The following is a 16,505-nucleotide window of genomic DNA, read 5'->3' as shown; positions in this document are numbered from 1 at the left end:
AACGGATAATTCTGTTCAATTGAGTCTTTCTTTACTCTAATGCAAAGACGGACACAGGACTAAAAGCAAGCAAGCTTGGCAGAGATCGTGCCCCTTGTATCAACTTGACAGTACAGTGCACAAGCAAAGATTAGCAAGTAAAACAAATATCATGTTATGGCGAAACAAAAAAAAAATGGTATAGGCTTTCAACTGAGTGAAATATCATCGTGTAATTTTGCTAAGAAATAGTCGCTTAATATCACCACTTGAATGCTCGAAATCGTGAAACAATGATTTGTAGAATTTATTTAATTATACTGGAAGCGTGTAAGAAAGAGACTGCTCGGTACAATTTGCTCTAGGTGTCAGCACTAACCAAATTTCTTCATGTACAGTCTGCAGGGTGTGCGTGTTTTTCTCAAGTGCTGCCAGATAACAGATATAATGTTTATAACTTCCCGAGGAACGTTTATAGATCATTAAACGTCAATCATCGAATGAACTGTAGATTAGCAGGATTTCAAATTTTAAAAACAATTCATACATGGGAGAACAGTAAGTCCGGCCAGCAGTGCATCTTACAGCAGTTTTTTGAAGAAGGCGAAACTTGGATAAATTTGTGACGCACGTAGTGCCCCAGATGGTACTAACATAATGAACGCGAAAACAAACTTATTCGTCGCCATGCTTCAACAGCACATGCGTGATCTCACAATATTCTTCATTCACAATGACGAGCCCTGTAGGCTATCCTGCTGTATTATTGCGTACATACACGACACATCATCATTATCATCATCGTCATCGTCGTCATCATCATCATCACCATCATCATCAGCCGGGGTATATTCCCACTGCAGGACGAAGGCCTCTCCCTGCGATGATGATGATGATGATGTGTGGTGTTTTATGGCGCAAGGGCCAGGTTTGGCCAAAGAGCGCCATGACAGGTGGTAATGTTGACGATGTATTGTGGGTGACATGCACAATGAACTCATCACGGTAGATGTGATATGGCTGTAAAAGGGCCTAAAATCTGTAGCAGTAAGTGGCGTAGTTGCTAAAATAATGACGGTGACTAGGCAGTGATGTGGGCTATGGCAATGGCCCTTGAATGCAGGGCTGTTAGTCACGTGCTAAAAATTGCCTGGACAAATGATTTTCAGGATGTCGGTTTCGTCTAAAAAATCTAAGACTGTTTGCAGTTTGAAAAACGGTTCGTCACTAAGAAAAAATGCAGGATGGAGTGGTATATTTTCGCGATATGCAGAAGGGAAATACTTTTTCCTCTCTGTTTCTATTGCAGGGCACTGGATAAGAGCATGGATGACTGTCAGGCCATCGCCGCACCTACTACAAGTAGGAGGATCCCCGCCAGTCAAGAGGTAGGAGTGAGCACTGTAAGTGTGTCCTATTCTTAATCGGCAAAGAAGTACTTCCTTGTACCGTGCTGTTTTGTCACTTATCCAATTCCGCAATCTTGGTTTTATAATATGTAACTTATTCAATGTTTTTGTATCCCACTCTGATTGCCAATGTTTCCTCAATTTACGGCGCAGAAAGGGCTTTAGGTCTGTGGCAGGAATGGGGATATTTCCATCTGTGTCGCTAAAACTCACTGACGTAGCGTTTGCGTCAGCAGCTACGTTGCCTTTTATACCTTTATGGCCAGGTACCCAGCATAGAATAATCGCTTGGTTGCCGATATATGCGGAGCACAACAAACTATACAGCTCATTCAAAACGGGATTCTTATGCTTTCGTAAGCTAATCAGGGCTCTCACGACACTTAACGAGTCTGTAAAGACAACAGCCTTAGCGACATTTCTGCGCCTTATGTGTTTAACAGCCGAAAGTATACCGTACGCTTCTGCCGTAAAGATACCGGTGTGTGGGTTTAGTGGCCCTGATGTTGAAAATGAGGGTCCGAGAGCTGCGTAAGCAACACCAGCTGGACACTTCGAAGCATCTGTGTAATATTCGTCACAGGAATACTTCTCTTTAAGTTCAAGAAAATGAGATTGTATGTGAGCCTCAGGTGCTTGTTTGGATATTTCTAAGAAAGAGATGTCACATATTATAGTCTGCCACTCCCAAGGCGGTGGAAGCCGTGTAGGAGCCATTAGGACATTGTGTAAAAGAGGGATCCCTGTATTTTCTGAGAGTGCTTCCAACCGGAGGGACAGAGGGGGCCTAGTGGCCGGGCGGTTACGAAACAGCCTAGCAGTGGACAAGTCGGATATAGTGGAATGACAAGGATGTTTAACATCTGATCTAGCTTTCAAGGCGTAGGAGAAAGTTAAATATGTCCTTTGGTAGTGTAACGACCATTCGTTTGACTCGACGTAGAGGCTTTGCACAGGGCTAGTCCTAAAGGCGCCTGTAGCAAGGCGGATACCTAGGTGGTGAATAGGATCTAGCATTTCCAAAGCGCTTGGTGCAGCAGAATTATAGACTATTGATCCGTAGTCAAGCCGTGTTAATATGAGACTTTTGTAAAGTTTTAGAAGGCACCGTCTGTCGCTTCCCCAAGATGTACGTGATAGATAAGAGCTTCAGCAGATTCATAGTCTTGAGGCACTTTGATTTCAGATACTTCAGGTGTGGTACGAAATTCAGCTTACTGTCTAAAATGATTCCTAGAAATTTGTGTTCATGGCTCACAGATAGCCTCTCTCCGTTTAGATCTATTGCGGTGTCCGCAAGTATACCTCTCTTGTTAGAAAACAGGACGCATGTACTTTTTTGTGGGTTTAGCTTGAAACCATTTTGGTCCGCCCACTTAGATAATTTATTTATGCAAAGCTGTACTTGCCGCTCGCAGATACTTAGGTTACATGATTTGAAACCTATCTGGATGTCATCCACATATACAGAATAAAACAAGCTACGTGGTATGGCAGTCTGGATCGAGTACATTTTGACAATGAAAAGAGTGCAGCTCAGCACACCACCCTGTGGAACACCAGCCTCTTGCGTAAATGGACGAGACAGAGCGTTACCAACTCTAACACGGAACGTGCGATTGGAGAGGTAACTCTCAATCACGTTCAGCAAGTTGCCTCGAACTCCCATTTCAGACAGGTCACGGAGGATTCCATAGCGCCAGGTTGTGTCGTATGCCTTTTCCATATCTAAAAATACTGATAGAAAAAACTGCTTGTGGACAAAGGCATCTCGGATATTTGTCTCGATGCGGACAAGGTGATCTGTTGTGGATCTACCCTCCCTAAAACCTCATTGAAAGGGATCGAGTATCTTGTTGCTTTCAAGAAAATGGATGAGGCGACGGTTAATCATTTTCTCAAATAATTTGCATAGGCAACTTGTCAGAGCTATAGGCCTATAACTGTTGGGTGAGGAGGGGTCCTTGCCCTGTTTGAGAATGGGGATTACGATAGCTTCTTTCCAGGCAGAAGGAATGTAGCCGGCAGAGAACATGGAATTGAAGAGTGACAGTAGTGTTTTTTGGGTTTCAGGGTGTAAGTGTCTAATCATCTCATACATTATTCTGTCACTTCCTGGAGCGGACGTGTTGCAACAGTTCAGTGAGGCCTGGAACTCAGCCATTCCAAATGGACGGTTGTATGCTTCATTGGATGTGCTTTTCCGACCCAAATGCAGCTGTTCTGCTAGTCGCTGGTATTTTAGGAATGTGTCTGTGTAATGAGATGTACTGGAAATCTGCTCAAAATGTGCTCCTAGACAATCAGCTTGGTCCTCAAGGGTGTCGGCTTGTGTGTTTACTAATGGTAGAGGATGAGTTTCGCGGCCTTTTAATTTGTTTGCCCTGTTCCAGGCTTTTCTTTCGTCTGTATAAGAGTTAATTCCGGAAATGTATTTTTGCCAGCTATTCCTTTTGGCACGGCGGCGCGTTCTTCTGCCTTCTGATTTGATTTTCTTAAAGCTGATAAGGTTTTCGATAGTCGGAGAGTCACGGAGCTGATTCCAAGCCTTATTCTGTTTCTTTCGTGCTTCCTTACATTCGTCATTCCACCAGGGAACACGTCGTTTATTAGGCGATGCATTTGTTTGCGGGATACATATTGACGCTACGTCGAGAATAAATGCGGTTAAATATGACACTGCATCGTCAATACTGAGTGCACGAATATCATCCCAGGTCATATATGTTAGCTCTCCGTATCGCTGCCAGTTCGCTGAGTCAACTTTCCACTGGGGTACATGTGGAGAACATTCGTCCCGTTTCCTTAAGTTTAAAACAATCGGGAAATGATCACTCCCGTATGGATCCTTATGTACATTCCACTCCAAGTACGGCACGACTGTACTTGAAACAATGGATAAATCTATAGATGAGAATGTCTTGTGCGCAACGCTGTAAAAAGTTGGCTCCTTCTTATTTAGCAGGCATGTACCCGTACTGAAGAGGAAGTTTTCAATCAGACGCCCTCTGGCATCACACCTAGAGTCGCCCCACAAGGTATGATGGACATTTAAGTCTCCAACGACAATGTAGGGTTCCGGAAGTTGCGCAATAAAGCTTTCAAATTCAGTTTTGAGGAGTTGACAGTTGGGAGGAATGTATAAGGATGCAATTGTCAGCAGCTTACTAAAAAGCACTGCTCTGACTGCAACGGCCTCTAGGGGCGTTTTAAGCCCTAACTGCCGGCAAGCAACGCTCTTATCTACTATTACTGCCACACCGCCCGACGAGGCAAGGGCCTCGTTGCGGTCTTTTCGGAAAATGGCATACATTCGAAGGAAGTTTGTTTGCGAAGGTTTAAGATGTGTTTCTTGGACACACAGCATCTTTGGACTGTACTTATGTAAAAGTTCTTTAATGTCGTCTAGGTTGTGGAGTAAACCCCTGACATTCCATTGTATTATCTGTGTATCCATAATGTATGTGTTTTGTGCTGTGTGTCTAAGAATAATAGATTAGATTATCTCACGGGACCTTTCCAGGCCCCGTGAAACGAGATTTCTCTAACTTGCGAACGCGCTCGAGGGAGCTGCGCCGCTCCTTGGGCGTCTGAGACGCCAGGTTTGTGCTCATATCCATAACCTCTTCTGAGGCGGTGCATACTGCCCGCGGAGCGGGCACCTTCGCGGGAGTGGTGGGCTGATCTGCACCGGCAGTGGCCCTGGGTTCAACAGGCCCGGAGGTCTGCCGGCCCTCATTTGCGGGAGACGGAACAGCGTTGGCTGTTCCAGTCAGGGGGGCGGATGGCGTGACCGCCGTCACTCTCCGAGTGACTTGGGCGGCCGCCGAACGATGTGGCGCTGCCCCCCGGCGCGCCACATCGGTGTAAGAAGGACTGGTCTGATTGTTGGAATGGAAACGCTTGCGTGCCTCTGGGAAAGTCAGATTTAGTTTCACCTTGAGTTCTATTATTTGTTTTTCTTTTTTCCGCGAAGGGCAGGATCGTGAGTAGGCAGGGTGGTCTCCTTCACAGTTGGCACAGTGGGTTGCTGAACTGCAAACGTCAGAAGTGTGTTCTGTGGAGCTACACTTTGCACAAGTAGCACGCCCTCTGCAGGTTTGGGACCCGTGCCCAAAACGTTGACACTTAAAGCATCGACGTGGGTTTGGAATGTATGGCCTGACACGTAGCTTGCAGTAACCGGTCTCGATTGATTCAGGGAGAATGCTTGTACCAAAAGTTATGATTATATGCCTAGTTGGTATTTCTTTGTCATCTCGTCTTATTTTAATCCTTTGCACTTTTACAACGTTCTGTTCTTGCCATCCTTCAAGTAATTCACTCTCACTAAGTTCGAGAAGGTCATCTTCCGAGATGACCCCGCGCACTGTATTCATCGTCCTGTGTGGGCCTACGGAGACGGGAATGTCCCCAAACGCTACAAGTTTTGAAAGATTGTCATACTGTGGCTTGTCGCGAACTTCGAGTAGAAGATCACCACTTCCCATCTTCGTTACTTTATAACCTTGGCCTATTGCTTCAGTGATTGATTTGGCAACTAGAAATGGTGATATCATTCGGACTGTCTTCGTTTCGTGCTGACTGTGGACAACGTGGTATTTAGGAAAGGACACTTTCGGTTGCATGAAAAAGTTGAATTGTTCATCGGTGCGCCCCCTCTTCAGGGAGTGATCAGGTAATGGGGGAAAAGCTTCTGCCATAAAAATGGGAAAATTCGGCGGCGATGGTGGCCACCCACCACGGAGCCCAACTAGGGGACGCTACAGGATTGGAAGCCTGAAGACGCCAGCCATGCATCGCCACTATAACCTACTATAAAATACCCAAAGTTGGATAATTACACCAGGTTAACCCTTGCCGCCAGGAAATACGGAAGTAAAAGAAGTGAGGCGAAGACAGGAAAGATGCAAAAGTGGGAGAGAAAGACGAAGATTGGAGAGGAAGACCGGAAGAGGCGACTACCGATTTCCCCCGGGTGGGTCAGTCCGGGGGTTACGTCTACGTGAAGCAGAGGCCAAAGGGGTGTGTTGCCTCCGCCGGGGGGCCTTAAAGGTCCGAACACCCAGCATCGGCTCAACCCCCAGGATCCGCCTTTCCCCGGACACGGCTAAGCCGCGCCCGGCTACCCGCGGGAGGGGCCAACCCTCGTGTGCTCGGGTACGTGGTGTCGCAACACACCAAACGCCACCTCTCCCTGCGATCTCCCACTACCCCTGTCCTGCGCCAACTGACCCCAAATATTGAGCGCGAATTTCGCAGTTTTATCGCTCCACCTTGTATCCTCCCGTCTTAGATTGCGATTACATTCTGTTGGTACCCATTCGGTAACCCTAATGGTCCAACGGATATCTAACCGGCGATTTACACGAGCTACCCAGTTCCATTTTTTTTCTCCTAATGTCAGTTAGAATATCGGGTATACCCGTTTGCTGTGTAATCGAGACCGCCCTCTCCTGTCTCTTAACGCAATGCCCAGCAAACTTAGTTCCATCGCTCTTTGCGGAGTCCTGAACGTGTTCTGCAGCTTCTGTGTCAGTCTTTAGGTATCTGCCCCCTATGTCAGCACTCGTAAAATGCACTAATCCTACACCTCAATTTTTTTCCTGTCAAGCTGACAATGTCTGCTTCCTGTCAGGAGCTGACAGTGTCTGCCGTATGCGATCGAACCCAAGTTTATTCTCATTCTCCTATAAATTTCATTCTCAGTATCAGAGTTCCTTGTGATTAAATGATTTAGGTAAACGAACTCCTTCACATACTCTAGTGGCTGACAGGCCATCTTGAACTCTTTCTCTCGATAGGCTATCCATCATTATGCTTGTCTTCTGTGTATTAATATTCAACCCCACTCTCCCACTCTTTCTGTAAAAGTGCTCGATCGTTTCTTTAATTCGTCTGCATTGTTGTCGAACCCAACAATTTCTTCAGCAAACCGAAGGTTAGCTGAAGAAATAGCGGGTGTCTACATCATTCTTAAAGGCTACTAATGATGTGGAGATCACTTACATAAAAAAAAACCTCCTATGGGCCCAATATGCATTGCGCCCTGTTCTGGCACTGCGATGTGGCGCCCACGCCGTTCTGAATTTTATTTTTTCTGGGCGCGGACCTAAACGACTGTTTGACCCTTGCTGAGTGTTCAAATGTGAAAAGCTAATTGTTTTCATGTTTATCATGAGTCATGAGCTGTAATTTCTTCCCACGACCATTCCTTCTGCTTGATTACCATATGTAACTGGACGGTAAATTAACATCTTAATATGGTACTGAAATACATATCCGCCAATAAAAGGAACAACTAAGAAATTATGGGCATGACACTGACGAGGCACGACCGCTGCGCCAAACACGCACTTTCTTTTCTGAGTGTCCTTTTACCAGCCATGTGCCTTTCTTAACAAATACCAAAGAAAGCTGCCAGCAGCTAGCTTCTGCCTCATGTACGTATAGAAAAGAACCGGGGAATTATTGGGAGAAAATTTCCGACGCAGCCCCGATGACGAGCTTCAGCAGGGGGAATGAAACACGCATAGCACTGACGGCATTGAAATAAAATTTGTATGCAGAATAGGATGTAGAGAAGGTCAGTGAAGACGCCAGAACTGTTCCTCGAAGAAAAGGCTCCTCTGCGTCAAAGCGGTGGGCGTATGTAAAAAACCTAGTGTAAGCTAAAGAACCTGGAAGCACCAGAACATAGAAAATTTCTGCCATTTCAAGCTACATGTACTGACGGAAAAAACAAAAATGTGTCCCGTTTTCTAACACTTGGAAATGTTTTAACAAATCAATTCGTGCATTATTATCTTACACGACTACAGAAATCACGTTCGCATTACTAAAATGTTGCAAGACTGTTGTACATTTACCTTGAAATCAAATAACGGCAAAGCACTCGGAGTCGCGTTTGACTTGAAAAGGTGGGCACACTTTGTGAAAGAAAGAATGGCAGCGTCTGCATCTCCACGAGAGGTACGAGTTTACCGATAGCGGCCAAATTTTCTCAGTATGGAAGAATGTAAGAACGCTCCCCTCACTGCCTGTTGCGCCGGTACCACTGCAGGGTGACATCGCCAGTCTACGTGGCGTCTCCGGTCTGGTACCACCGGCACCAATATCAGTCATAAGAACAGCACCACTACCACCAAAAGTAACAGTACCGCACAAGATAGCACTGGTAATAATGCAGCAGGTATCTCCGAGCGATGTCGGTGATTCAGCTGGTATCGGTAGTGGTGGTGCCGATGCCTACATATCGAAGCTATAACCTCTTCATTGGAGTTGTACGACAGAGCACACTGCGAGGTTTAACTTCACTCTCGCTTGTGCGATACAGCGTGACGCTGCTGGAATGTGGCCACAGCTTCCTGTGAAAAGGATTTGAGAGGTTTTTGCTCCTCATGCGAAAAACATTACGTGATGACAGTTCACGCAAAGTCGCCGGGGAGCCACTGCGTAGCCTCTGGGCGCAACAACAAATGCTGCATGCGTAAATTTTATTTCCAGAGGGAAATGTGCGACCTGCAAAACTAGCCGTGTTATGTGTGCGTATTATAGTATATTGGGCCGGATGGTTTGGAAAGGAGGAAGGGCAGTGGCGTCTGAAATGTTAAGGTGAATTGTACAATTTTTTTCACTATCTGATAGCTTGGCTTTAGAGCTCAGCTCTCCAGTACGGTCAAACCAATGCATCCCTGATGTATTTGAGAGACAGTCTTGATGGAACATTTTCGTCATTCACATGCATTGTTACCAGGCACATCAAATCTGATATACTATGCCTACAATAGCCTGCTTTAAGAGGTGGGTAGCGTGGCTCAACAGAGCTAACGCTATGGTTCGTAAACAAGCATAATAGAGATGAGCTTTGTGCGTCGGCATTGCGTTTTTGCCATTGAATGCAATAATGTGAAAATGTTATCTGATAGAAAAATATGACCGCCATTTGTGTCCATATTGTGGGCGTCATACGGGTGAGTACGTAAAACAATTTGGCGATGGCCTGTTTGCGATGGCAACACGATAGGCCTGCTTTATGCGGATGGCAGCGTGGCTCAATGGAGCTATCGCTGTGGTTCGTTAAGCAGCATAATACAGATAAGCTTTGTGCTTTCGCATTGAGCTTTTGCCATTGAGTGCAATGATTAACAAACGGGATCTTATAAAAAAATGTGACCGCTATTCGTGTCCATATTATGTCGGTAATACGGCTGAGTAGGAAATACAATTCGGTCTAAACAACAGAATGCATGAACATTTGTTACCCACACTTTAGGATTTGCTGTGTTTTGATAACGTTCTTCTGCAATGATGAACTCCTTTACTTAGACACGTTAAGTGTATTCTTCGCCAAGTACGAAGTTGGTTCAGTCGCTTGTGCTGTAATGCCACGCCTGGGATTACGGCAAAAACTTTGCGCTACACAGCCGCCTTACTACATGTTTACCAGTGACACACAGTGCATATGATTCTCGCTTTGCATCAACTATAGCGCGTTAATTAGATACTACGTAAGCGCTTAGACAAAAATAGATATTTGCTGCGCGTTTCACGCGTTATATAAACCACTGATGAATGAAACTGCAATCGACAGTCACATCGCGCAATATTATTGCCCAATGGGAACACCTCGCTGCGCTTTACTGAAAACGGAAAGGTCTTCCTTTATAATAGGTTTCGATCACAGCAGATTGCGGAATAAGCAGCCGGCGGCGCTTTCTCTCTTCTGTTCCCGACGAATGCACAACGCTTGTTAGACTTTCCTCTCGATGGGCCTCAGGTGTATATTCTGACCAGTGTCTAAAAAGGAATGTGCCCGAAAAAGCCGATGCTCTAAAAGAAGCGATGACATCGATTTTAACGGTATTGAAATGCAGGCGGCAAAACAGGTGATATACTGATGTGCAGGGGTACCGGTGGTAAGCGGGACGTTTTTGTACAAATTTGTCGTGGCAGCCCGTGTTTGGAGACACTGTCATCAAGGCACCGTGCGCCTCTGGGCCGAGTATCAGACGCTGTCGTCTGCGACGCTGCGCAAATTATGTGGTTCACAACCCCATCCTGATCTACAGCCTCCCTGGTTAATCCAGTATTTCATCATCGTCAACTAGAGGGTTTGTCACGTTCACATTTCTGTTTCTTACTTCGTCGCCGCTTAATTCCAGGGTCTGCGGTCTCCATTTGTTTAGGCCATTTTGGCGATAGTTTTCTAGAGGGGGACGGAGTGGTCATCGTCCACGCTTGGTTCATTCACACTTTCGATAACTTCTTTTCGCTACGCGTGCTTCCATTCAGGCCTCTGCTTTCCAACGAAGAATTTGGAGTGCGAGATCGAAACAAATTAATGCTGCTCTAGAGGAGATTTCTTCTGCTTATTGAATTAAAGGGAGATGCCTTCGTCTTGCAATGGACATAAAACAGGCTAATATTGATGATGATGATGATGACAATAATGATGGTGATGATGATGATGACGACGATGACATTGACGGGAAAACTAGTGGCATATGGGCGACGAACCCACGTATCGATTTGCGCAGGTGGTTCGTCTCCCACCTGCTGCCTCGTTTTTAATCCTCTTTCATTTCCCTAAAGTTATTATTTATTTCAGTCAGTAAGCACAAGTTTTTCCCTCTATGTTGTTCTTGGTGTCCTTGTTTGTAGGTTTCGGATGATATCATGAGTGAAAATTGGGCCTCTCGGTTCCCTTTCTACTCGTTCATGGCACTCGAGGGGTATTCGTGCCTTAAATGAGTGATTGGCACCGTCATCGTCAGGCTGTTCTGGCCTCAACGGAACATGTACTACACACGCGCTGATGTATGGAAGACCTTGAGAAACGCGCATTGAGTTTGGATGCGAAAATAGGGAGCTTAGTGGAACTACGGTGGATCTCTGCTGTATCAGCACTACGAAACTCAGGGCTCAGTTCTGGCTTCCGCTGCTCGCAGGGACATTGCGCACACACAGTTTAGCAATCCTGGTGAGGAGCTCGTTGGCAACCACACCATGGTGTATACATTGGACGGAACCGAACGGATAATTCAGTTCAATTGAGTCTTTCTTTACTCTAACACAAAGATGGACACAGGACTAAAAGCAAGCAAGCTTGGAAGAGATCGTGCCCCTTGTATCAACTTGGCAGTACAGTGCACAAGCAGAGTTTAGCAAGTAAAACAAATATCATGTTATGGCAAAACAAAAAAAAATCGTATAGCCTTTTTCCTGAGTGCAATATCATCGTGTAATTTTGCTAATAAATAGTCGCTTAATAGCACCACTTGCACGCTCGAAAGTGTGAAACAATGATTTGTAGAATTTATTTGATTATACTGGAAGCGTGTAAGAAAGAGACTGCTCGGTACAATCTGCTCTAGGGGTCAGCACTAACCAAATTTCTTCATGTACAGTCTGCAGGGTGTGCGTGTTTTTCTCACGTGCTGCCAGATAACAGATATAATGTTTATAACTTCCCGAGAAGCGTTTATAGATCATTAAACGTCAATCATTGAATAAACTGTAGATTGGCAGGATTTCATATTTTAAAAACAATTCATATATGGGAGAACAGTGTGTCCGGCCAGCAATGCATCTTACAGCACTTTTTTGAAGAAGGCGAAGCTTGGATAAATTTGTGACGCACGTAGTGCACCAGATGGTACTACAACATAATGAACGCAAAAACAAACTCATTCGTCGCCATGTTTCAACAGCACATGCGTGATCTCACAAATTTGTTCATTCACAATGACGAGCCCTGTAGGCTATCCTGCTGTTTTATTGCGTACAGACACGACACATCATACTCATCATCATCGTCGTCGTCGTCGTCGTCGCCGTCGTCGTCGTCATCATCATCACCATCATCATCAGCATGTTTTATGCCCACTGCAGGACGAAGGCCTCTCCCTGGGATTTCCAATTGCCGCTGGCCTGCGCCAACTGATTCCAAATATTGCGCGCGAATTTCGCAGTTTCATTGCTCCACCTTGTATTCTCCCGTCTTCGATTGCGATTCCATTCTGTTGGCACCCATTCAGTAACCCTAATGGTCCAACGGGTATCTAACCGTCGAATTACACGAGTTACCTAGTTCCATTTTTTTTTTTTTTTTGATGTCAGTTAGAATATCTGGTATACCCGTTTGCTGTGTGATCGACACCGCCCTCTCCTGTCTCTTAACGTTATGCCAAGCAAACTTAGTTCCATCGCTCTTTGCGGATTTCAGAACGTGTTCTCAAGCTTCTGTGTCAGTCTCCAGGTATCTGCCCCATATTTCAGCACTCGTAAAATGCGCTAATTGTACACCTGCCCTTTCTTCCTGTCAAGCTGCCAATGTCTGCTTCCTGTCAGGAGCTGACAATGTCAGCCGTATGCGATCGAACCCAAGTTTATTCTCATTCTCCTATAAATTTCATTCTCAGTATCAGAGTTCCTTGTGATTAAATGATTTACGTAAACGAACTCCTTCCCATACTCCAGTGGCTGACTGGCCATCTTGAAATCTTTCTCCCGATTGGCTATCCATCATTATGCTTGTCTTCTTTGTATTAATATTCAAGCCCACTCTCCCACTCTTTCTGCAAAAGTCCTCGATCGTTCTTTTTTTTTTTAATTCGTCTGCATTGTTGTCGAACACAACAATTCAACAACAATTCTTCAGCAAAGCGAAGGTTAGCTGAAGAAATAGCGGGTGTCTACATCCTTCTTAAAGGCTAATAATGATGTGGAGTTCACTTACATAAAAAATAAGAACCTCCTATGTTCGCAACATGCATTGCGCCCAGTTCTGGCTTTGCGATGTGGCGCCCACGCCGTTCTGAATCCTATTGTTTCTGGGCGCGGACCTAAACGACTGTTTGACCCTTGCTGAGTGTTCAAATGTGAAAAGATAAATGTTTTTATGTTTATCATGAGTCATGAGCTGTAATTTCTTCGCATGACCGTTCTATCTACTTGATTATCATCTGTAACTGGACGGTAAATTAACATCTTAATATGGTACTGAAATACATATCTGCCAATAAAAGGAACAACTAAGAAATTATGGGCATGACATTGACGAGGCACGACCGCTGCGCCATACATGCACTTTCTTTTCTGAGTGTCCTTTTACCAACCATGTGCCTTTCTTAAGCAAATACCAAAGAAAGCTGCCAGCAGCTAGCTTCTGCCTGATGTACGTATAGCAAAGAACCGGGGAATTGTTGGGAGAAAATTTCCGACGCAGCCCCGATGACGAGTTTCAGCAGGGGGAATGAAACACGCATAGCATTGACGCCATTGAAATAAAATTTCCATGCAGAATATGATGTAGAGAATGTCAGTGAAGACGCCAGAGCTGTTCCTCAAAGAAAAGGCTCCTCTGCGTCAAATCGGTGGTCGTATGTAAAAAACCTAGTGTAAGCTAAAGACCCTGGAAGTAACAGAACATAGAAAATTTCTGCCATTTCAAGCTACATGTACTGACGGGAAAAAACAGAAACGTGTCCCGTTTTCTAACACTTGGAAATGTTTTAACAAATGAATTCTTGTATTCGTATTCTTACACAACTACAGAAATCACGTTCGCAGTACTAAAATGTTGCAGGGCTGTTGTACATTTACCTTGAAGTCAAGTAACGACAAGGCCTTCCCAGTCGCGTTAGACTTGAAAAGGGGGGCACACTTTATGAAAAAATGGCAGCGTCTGCATCTCCACAAGAGGTACGACAGTACGATAGCGGCCTAATTTATTCACTATGGAGGAATGTAAGAACGCTCCCCTCACTGCCTGTTGCGCCGGTACCACTGCAGGGTGACATCGCCAGACTACGTGGGGACTCCGGTCTGGTACCACCGGCACCCATATCAGTCGTAACAACAGCACCACTAAGACCAAGAGTAACAGTACCGCACAAGATAGCACTGGTACTAATGCAGCAGGTATCTCCGTGCGATGTCGGTGATTCAGCTGGTATCGGTAGCGGTGGTGCCGATGCCTGCATATCGAAGCTATACACTTCTTCATTGGAGTTGTACGACAGAGCACACTGCGAGGTTTAGCTTCACTCTCGCTTGTGCCATACAGCGTGACGCTGCTGGAATGTGTCCACAGCTTCTGTGAAAAGGATTTGAGAGGGTTTTCCTCCTCCTGCGAAAAACATTACGTGACGACAGTTCATGCAAGTTCGCCGGGGCGTCACTGCGAAGCCTCTCGGTGCAACAACAACCGTAAATTTTTGCATCCGTAAATTTTTCTTCGAGAGGGAAATGTGCGATCTGCAAAATTAGCCGTGTTATGTGTGCGTATTATAGTATATTGGGCCGGATGGTTTCCAAAGGAGGAAGAGCAGTGGCTTCTGAATTGTAAAGGTGAATTATATAATTTTTTTCACTATCTGATCGCTTGGCTTTAGAACTCAGCTCTCCAGTACCGTCAAACCAATGCATCCCCGATGCATTGGTTTGATGCATTGGTTGGATGCATTTGAGCGCGAGTCTTGATGGAACATTTTCGTGAGTCACATGCATTGTTCTCAGGCACTTGAAGTCTGACATACTAGGCGTACAATAGCCTGCTTTATGAGCCCGGAAGCGTGGCTCAACAGAGCTATCGTTGTGGTTCGTTAAGCAGCATAATACAGATAAGCTTGGCGCGTTGGCATTGCGCTTTCGCCATTGTATGCAATAATGTGCAAATGGGATCTTGTAAAAAAATGTAACCGCTATTTGTGTCGATATTATGTCCGTAATACGAGTGTCTATGTAGTACAATTTGGGCTGAACAACGCTAAGCAAGAAAATTTGTTAACCTCGCTTTAGGGTTTCTTGTGCTTTGATAACGTTCTTCTGCAATGATGTACTCCTTTACTTAGACACGCTAAGTGTATTCTGCGGCAAGTACGATGTTAGTTCAGTCATTTGTCGACTCGTACTAAATGTTTGCCATTGACACAAAGTACACGTTATTCTACGTTTGCATCAACATTAGCGCTTTATTTAGATACGTAAGCACTTAGCCAAAATAGACATCGGCCGCCTGTTTCCACGTCATATAAATCAGAGATGAAAGAAGGGCCCTCTCCTTATAATAAGTTTTCCATCACAGCAGCCTGCGGAATACGTAGCCGGCGCCACTTTCTCTGCTCTATTTGGGACGACTGTGCCAGGCTTATTAGAATTTACTCTCGATGACACTCGGATGTTTCCTTTGACGATACCGAAGCCAGCGTCTAAAAAGGAATGTTCCCGAAAAACATGATGCTGTAAAAAAAGAGATAACATTGATTCCAACGGCACTGCAATGCGGCTGCTCAGCAGGTGTTAATACCACGTGGTATCGATGGTACTGCTATGAAGCAGTATCGGAGGTTAGGGTGCCGTTCTCGTACTATTAGGTTGCCGCTGCCAGTGTTTGGAGACACGGTCATTCGAGCGGCGTTGCGCCTCTGGGCGGAGTTTCGGACGCTGTCGTCGGATAGGCTGTGTAAATTATGTGGTTCACACAACCCATCCTGAAATACAGCCTCGCTGGTGAAATTGTATTTCATCATCGTCAACTAGATGGTTTCTCACGTTCACATTTCTGCTTGTTACTTGGTTGCCGCGCTATTCCAGAGACTTCGGTCTCCGTTTGTTTAGGACAATATGGCGATAGTTTTGCCGGGGGGAGGGAGCGGTCATCGTCAACGCTTGGTTTATGATAATTTCGATAATTTCTTTTTCGTTACGCGTGCTTCCATTCGCACCTCGTCTATCGAATGAAGAATTAGGGGTGTGAGATTGAAACAAATTACTGATGCTCTAGCGGAGATTTCTTCTAGTTACTTATTGAGGTAAACAGGGAGGGCTTCGTCTTCCACTGGACATAAAACAGGCTGATGGATGATGATAATTGTGATGATGATAATGATGGCGATGATGATGATGATGATGATGATGATGATGATGATGATGATGAAAATGATAGAATTTACTGTGGCTGAAAAATCTGGCTCGATGTGGGTTACGAGCGCACGTATCCGGCTGCGGTGCCTCGTATGCGCGTATCCAACCGCGCAGGTGGTTCGTCTCCCACCTGCTGCCTTGTTTTTCGTCCTCTTTCATTTCCGTAAAATTATTATTTCTTTATTTCAC

Source organism: Dermacentor andersoni, chromosome 7, assembly GCF_023375885.2.
Source record: "Dermacentor andersoni chromosome 7, qqDerAnde1_hic_scaffold, whole genome shotgun sequence".
NCBI lineage: Eukaryota > Metazoa > Arthropoda > Arachnida > Ixodida > Ixodidae > Dermacentor > Dermacentor andersoni.
The sequence above is the reverse complement of the archived record's forward strand: the minus strand, read 5'-3'. Positions refer to the sequence as shown.